The following is a 7,379-nucleotide window of genomic DNA, read 5'->3' as shown; positions in this document are numbered from 1 at the left end:
GGAAGTTTGGCTTTGAATCTATGGATCCACTTGCTTACTCCAGGGTTCTTCTGCAGGGTTCTCTATCTTATCCTCAGATTTATGCTCAGACCCTGATTTCTTAGTTTCCTCTACACCATCCTCCATGGTATTCAGTTTGTCCACTGCCGCACCTCAGACTCTGTGTTTAAATTAGCTGTTATACACATGTGATGGGAAGAATCCTATTCCTGTGTGAGTCTCTCCACAAACTGGCATCACCATCATTGATAATAAATTCACCGCATTTAAAGACACTCGCCATCTATGCAGCCTTATTATTTAGTTGAATTTCTACAGTTGGATGTAAAAGTTTTGTGTCTGTGTATTGCTGTTTCTGCTCTTGAAAGAATAATTCGATAGTTTTAGCAATGTATTCCTATTTTTTGTTTTTGCTACATGATATACAACTCTTCAAAATGGCTGAGAAAGTCTGAGAGCCTGCTGGAAGAAAGAATAATTCCTTCCGCTCTCATAGACTGAATAGCTGCAAATATTGTACTAAACTGAGGGTCTTTCAGAAATTCTTCCGACCATTCCACCATTAAAGACTTTGGTTTTTCACATATTTTAGGATGAATCTTATTTATTTATTTATTTTTTATCACAGCACATACTTCTATTGGAAAATCACAGGACCATAAATGCTTAATGAAATATCTTTTCATAGTTTTCCCCAAGAAGAGTTAATGCCTAAACAGCAATGTGAGGAAACCTTATGATTTACTCTTTCCATTATTGCTTGTGGGCAATCTTTTGCTCCACTAAGAATGCTCCCAACTTGGTCACAAATGTCCATACTAAGATTCCAGTCTTTTGTGATGTTATGCTCAAACGGGCTGGCATTGAGCCAGAGGCCAGCACCCAAGCTCTCTTACCTATGGTCTGGCTAAGGCGCCGCAGCTGCTGCTCCACAGCTGCACTATTGCTCTTAGCTGTCTAACTCTGTGCCTGACAGACTGGCTTCCAGTTTTTGCTCTGCCTGCACCCTACCTTCAACTCCCCTGCTGAGGAGAGGTCCCACCAACCTTGAGCATCTTCCCAATGTACCTGTAGCTGCATTTTTCCAGGAGGAGGCCACAGCCCCCCACCCAGCTACTTTCAGAGGTCAGGCAACCGCCAAGGCCACCTTTCCATAGCCAGGACCATGGAGCCGCAAGAGAGGATGTTCAAGGTGAAAGTTGTCGCTCCTGCCAAAATTTCCTCCTTAAGTTAGATAGGACAAATAAAGGTGGGGGGATCAGGTAGAGAGAGGGAGAGAATGAATCAGTACTCTAACATAGCAGTTTCATAAAGCAAACCATTATATTCACCCTATAGATGGTAAAATGGAGGCTAAGTTGTGAGTTTCTTAAAGCTGTGCCACGTTTAAATGGAAGACTCATGATTTGCATCATGTCTGCAGGTGGCTATTGGCATGCCAGGTTTGCCCAGAGACTTGTCTTCTGGGAGCCTTGGGATTGATATTCAACCCTCACAGCCTCAACAATGACCCAGCAGTGTTCTATTAGCTGGCAAGAGAAGAATCTCCCTTTTGATTAATTTACTTTAAGAAGAAACCAGTGGACTTTGGAAAGAACCAGAAATTTGATCAAAGATATGGGGAACCTAGGTAATCAATTTTGGCTGTGGTTGTGTGGTGTGGCAAGTTTCCATGCTAGGTGTAGGATATAAATCCAGTCTGACATGTCTTAGTCAGTAATGTGGTGTTTTATCGGGAGTGGGAAAGATGAAAAGTAGAATAGTGAGTGCAGAGCCATAATTCTCTAGGTGTGGTCTCCAGGCCAGCAGCAACAGCATCATCCATCCACTTTACTACTCGAGTGAAAAATTATTAAGCATGCTCTAAACCCACACTATCAGAATATGCATCTGAGAAAACATTGAGAAGACTTTTCACAATGATTAGGTGGACACCAGTGAGCTAGTGTGGGAGTTGTTGAGGAAACATTTTCATTGGCTAGAACAACAATGTATGATCAGAAAGGAAATAGGAAGATGAGGACAGCATAAGAAATCAAGAGGACTAAAAGTGGGTATGGAGCAAGTCAGTTAACATGACTAGCTTTACTATGACTTCACAGAACTCCTTTACTGGCTATCTATTATATATGAATCATACAGTTTCTTATTAGATTGGGATCATTGCAAAAGACTTACACAGATAAACTGTTTCTAATAGATTCATTTCAGAAGATAGCAAAGAAAAATCTCACTACTTCTCAGACTTAACCAGGAAGATTTTTGCACACACATACAAAAGCCTCCCCACCCCCAAAAAAACCCCTGCTCATCTCAATTCCTTTCCTCTAGTTCATAAGGTGATGCATGTTTAGCTTGCAGAACAAGGTAAATATGCATGCCTCAAGTAAAGACAAGCATTTTGTAGATAATAAAGCTGGAAGTAAATATCTAGCAACACAAATGCTAAAAACCTGGGATCTGAGAGACGGTGGAGCAAGCCCATTGAACAGCAGGCAGGGGACCTTTGGTGCAAATTGGGTCCATCCCAATGTGGAACTCTGTAGAACAAGAACAGGATCGGATCTGCTGAGTTGAGAGAATCCAGTAGAAGAATTTCCACACTGAAAGACAGTAGAGAATATTCTTTCATTCATCCTGGCCCCTAGCCCAAGTGATATGTACTGATTTGAAAATTGCAAACTTAGGTGAGAAGCTAGGTGTTTAATACACTTCTTTGCCATATTGCCTAATGTATGAATTATTTGGAATAATATATGCAAGTAGCTCACATAATAGTTTGGCCTGGGTATATTATCAGAAAATACATTTATTTTCTCTCTTATTCCAAGGCAGGTCTCATAACTTGGAGCTATATTCAGATTTTAGCACAGTCTCATTTCTAGATATTCACTAATTGGGTCATATTCTAAGTCAGCAATGTCCGACAGAAATATGATGAGAGCTACCTATGTAATTTTACCTTCTCTAGTAGCCACATTAAAAAGATTCATTAAAGTAAAATTAATTCAAATAATATATTTTAACCCAATCCATAAAAATATTATTTAAGCAGGCAATCAACATAAAATTATTAATGGCATGATTTGCATTCTTTTGCACTGTTTTCCCAATTCTGTATGTATTTTACACTTACATCATATCTCGACCCAGATGTTAAGTGCACTAAGGAAAACTCGATCAATTTGGAGGTTTAATAAAACAACTGACAAAGTAGAGTCACTTACCTCAACTTACACATTTTCCACAAACAAATGTCAGTTTAAAAATTTAAAGTTAGCCAGACACCAGTAGCTTACGTTTCTAATCCCGTCTACTCAGGAGGCTGAGATCTGAGGATAACAGTTCAAAGCCAGCCCAGGCAGGATGGTCTATGAGACTCTTATCTCCAATTAACCACCCCAAAACCAGAAGTGGCACTGTGGCTCAAAATGGTAGAGTGCTAGCCTTGAGCTGAAGAGCTGAGGGACAGCTCCCGGGCTCAGAGTTCAAGCCCCATGACAAACTAAAAAAAAAAAAAAATTACAGTTAAATAAATAATTCAAATTTTTCAGTTGTACTGGACACATTTTAGTTGCTCAATAATCACATGTAGTTAGTGGCTCCCATACTGCTCAACATAGATGTGGATCAAAACTTCTGGCTTACCCCCAAAGAAGACTCTTTGAAGCTCAGCTCTCAACTCCAGGCTTAGTTTGGCTTAATGACTTTGCCACTTTTCATTCAGAGAGCAGTCTAGGACTTACTAGTTCAGGAGGTATCATTTCTTTTCTTTGCCACCCTACATTAATGAAGACCTCCAAGAAAGAGCAGTTCTGAGAGATGACTCAAGTCCATGGGAGCCTTTCAGCCTCTGGGTCTTATTCTGGCACTTCAAAGATACAGTTTAAAATATTTCCTCCAGCTTTTACAATTGCCCTCATGTTATAAAGCCTCATGTTATAAAGAAGCAAAAGTCCTTTTAACTTTTCTTTCTTTCTTTCTTTCTTTCTTTCTTTCTTTCTTTCTTTCTTTCTTTCTTCCTTCCTTCCTTCCTTCCTTCCTTCCTTCCTTCTTTCCTTTCTTTTTTTTTTTGTGTACAAATAGATGCCTCTCTTCTTCCCTACTTCCACTTTGGAAGCCTATGGATCGTTCGTTTTATTCTAGCAGTTTGAAATATCCCATTGATTACACTGGAGTGGATGGACTTCTTACTATTTTTAAATGTGTGCATGTTTTGTGTAAGTATTTAGATGGCCAAGGTATTTCCTTTGGTTTCTTAAATTGCAGTTGTGTTTGCAATCATGTCAGTTTCACTCTTAGTGTTATGTTGAGTCATAATTAAAGCATCTGCCTAGATGATTATTTTTATAAATTTGATATGGAAAAATAATTTATAGTACAATAACACAGATGAAAACCCCAAATATTTATATATTTAAGTACATAAAACACATCATTGGCATTAAAGAGAAGAAAGAAAAATATTGTGCACTATTTATGGCAAACTATTAAAACTTGCATTAATGTAAGTAGAAACCTTAATCTTTCTCATAAAGAAGTATGAGCTAAATGGTTAGTCACTTAGTCCATTACAGGAATTCTTTTATTTATTTATTTATTTTTGTCGGTCATGGGGCTTGAACTCTGGGCCTAGGTGCTGTCCCTGAGCTTTTCAGCTCAAGGAGAGTGCTTTATCACTTGAGCCACAGTGCTACTTCCAGTTTTCTGGTGGTTACTTGAAGATAAGAGGTTCATGGACTTTCCTGCCCAAGCTGGCTTTGAACCATGATCCTCAGATCTCAGCTTCCTTAGTTGCTAGGATTACAGGCAGGAGCCACTGGCTCCCTGCCATTACAAGAATTCTTTAGCTGATGGTATCTAGAGTTAAGAATGATTAGGAAAGTGGTCTTCTCACTCTGAATTGATAGAAAAGTCAAATGGGAAAAATCTGTCTATGATAGTTTGTTAAATTTCAGCAAATAAGCGTACAAAGGTCTACCAAAGCCTGTCTCTTAATAATGAAAAACTCAAAACAAGTCCAGATAGAGTGCTGATTAAGGGAATTATATGAAGTTATAAAAGGATATAATCATTTATGCCATGGGGTAGCTCAGTGGTAGAGTGCTTGCTTGCCTGTGATGGACAAGGTTCTAGGCTCAATAACACACACACACACACACACACACACACACACACACACACACACAGACTGATATAACCATTACAAAACAATGAAAGAGATGCATTTATTAATATAGGTTTTTTCCTAAGGCTATAATAAAAAGAATAGAACAGGAGCTTTCTGAAGTATACAGAGGTGAGAATAAAAATGGTAATAAGCAGAGAAAAAGAGAGCGGGAAGCTCATGTTTGCTGGCAGGCTGGTGCATGCTCCCTCCAGTCCCAACTTGTTAATGACTCTTGCTACAATATTACCAAAACCACCCATTACTAATTGGCCTTTTCTATTCTCCCAGGTCCAAGTTTCTTTCAGACTAAGGACCAAAAAGAAAGTAAATCTTTTTCTGAGTATGCATTCCCTCTGGTCTTATTAATAGTGATACAAAAGACAATTCACAAATTCCCAGTCTTCCTTCAGCCCTTAGGCCTCATTATCTTGAACTCTCATCTGAGAGCTAATTAGAGGGTTCTGTTTGTGAAGCTTCTAAGGACTTCAGTCCCTGATCCCAGTCCTGGTGCTCCCTCAGTGAGATTCATTGAGTGGATGGATGCCTCCTGAGGCCCTGTGGAGCTGAGGAAGTTAGGAAAATTTATCAATTCATTTTTTTCTTATATGACATGTCAAAATATATGAAGAGTTTGAGAATGCAGAAGATGAATCATGATCCTGGGACATGTGTGGGAGACACATCTGTGTTTTCAGGCCTTAGCTCTTCATTTCTTCATTCAGGAAGTGAAGTCAGGTGTGGCACAGAGGCCATAGCAACTGGGAAATAGGACTAGGGTAGATATTAGAGAAACAGGCAGAGAGATGGAGAGATGTAAAACTCTAGAAATATGGTAACTCTATGTGAGGTGACACCATACCTATCAGCTCAATAATTCTGAGTTCAAATTCCCTGAATAATCAACTCAGTAATTCTGAGTTTATTCCTCCGAATAATCATTTAAAGTACATGTTAGAATTCCCCACTTCATAGATGAGAAACCCAGGGCCCACAGAGGCCATCGACCAATGTCATCTGGTTAACAAACAGCAGTAACCAGCCTTCCCAGCTCTTCTTTAATTTGGCCTTCATCTAGCCTAGTGCATCTTGAAGATGGTGGATTCAGCTGGGTACTAGTGACTCATTCCTATAATACTGATCATTCAAATTCTGAAGAGATCTGGAGGTCTGAAGCAAGGAAGGAACCAGTCTCACCAGAAAAGTCCATGAGAGTCCGTCTTCAAAATAATCAGCCAAGAGCAGGGCTGGTAGTATGACTCAAATGATAGAGTATCAGCCAGGTAAGCAAGCAGGATGAATGGGACACCTTGAATTCAAATCCCAGTACTGCAAAAAAAATGCATACCTGGACAACTATACATAACTACCAAATAAAGTTCTGAGCCCTGTTCACACTTCGAAGTCTTTAGTTCACCAGATTCTACAAATCAATGAAAAACAAAGTTACGTATTTTTTGGGCTGCTATTTCAAGACTCCTTTCCAAGCTCACTGCTTTCTGTTCAGTATTGCTGCCTCTCAGGCCTTCACATCTCTATCTGTCTCCCATCTGCCATCACTTCTGTGGACCTCTGTCCAATTGCTGATGTCTAAGAACCAGCAGACTTTATCCACTGAGATCTACCATGTGTGAATTGTTCCTAGGTTTATATACCTGTTCCTAACTTTATTTCCTGTCCATTTAATTGTCGATAGCCCCTCCATTTCCCTCCACTCTTTAACATCCTGTGTGGTTGTGACACAAAAATATGTACAACAGATATTGCTAAATTTAGCAAGTGGTAGCCTGGGTGAAAACATTCCAAAGGACAACCTCCACCTAGAGGGGGATGTAGGAGAAATAGGACTAGAGAGGCCAGGGGTCAAAGGAAGACTTGCAGGGTTAAACTCCACTTATTCTGGTAGCATTTGAAGTTGCCCATTGAATTCTGTAGTTAAAAAATGGAAAAGTGCTGACAGTCAAAGTGTATATGTGGGGGGTTGTAGAGTGTTTTCTTCTCCAGTCTTCTAAGTGTCTGCTGTCAACTTCAACCTTGAGAAAGCTACTATGTGGACTCATCATCCCAAACAAGGCCACCCTGTATGCGTGCTGGGTATTTAGAAGCCTGGAAAAGATATGATGTCTATTTTGAGATCTCAATGCAGCTCTTCCCTTCTTTAATGCCCTCTTCAGGTCTTTCTGCTATTTCCTTTCCAGTAAGGGGCCTATTC

General features: G+C 39.7%; 1 pseudogene; it reads right to left on the bottom strand.

Moving 5' to 3' along the window:
- Nucleotides 1–283: 283 nt before the first annotated feature.
- LOC138830520 (signal transducing adapter molecule 2 pseudogene) lies at nt 284–3,241 on the bottom strand (annotated as a pseudogene).
- Nucleotides 3,242–7,379: the final 4,138 nt, after the last annotated feature.

This window comes from Dipodomys merriami, unplaced genomic scaffold (genome assembly GCF_024711535.1).
Source record: "Dipodomys merriami isolate MVZ:Mamm:240054 unplaced genomic scaffold, mDipMer1.0.p SCAF_19, whole genome shotgun sequence".
NCBI classification, from domain to species: Eukaryota; Metazoa; Chordata; class Mammalia; order Rodentia; family Heteromyidae; genus Dipodomys; species Dipodomys merriami.
The sequence above is the reverse complement of the archived record's forward strand: the minus strand, read 5'-3'. Positions and strand labels throughout refer to the sequence as shown.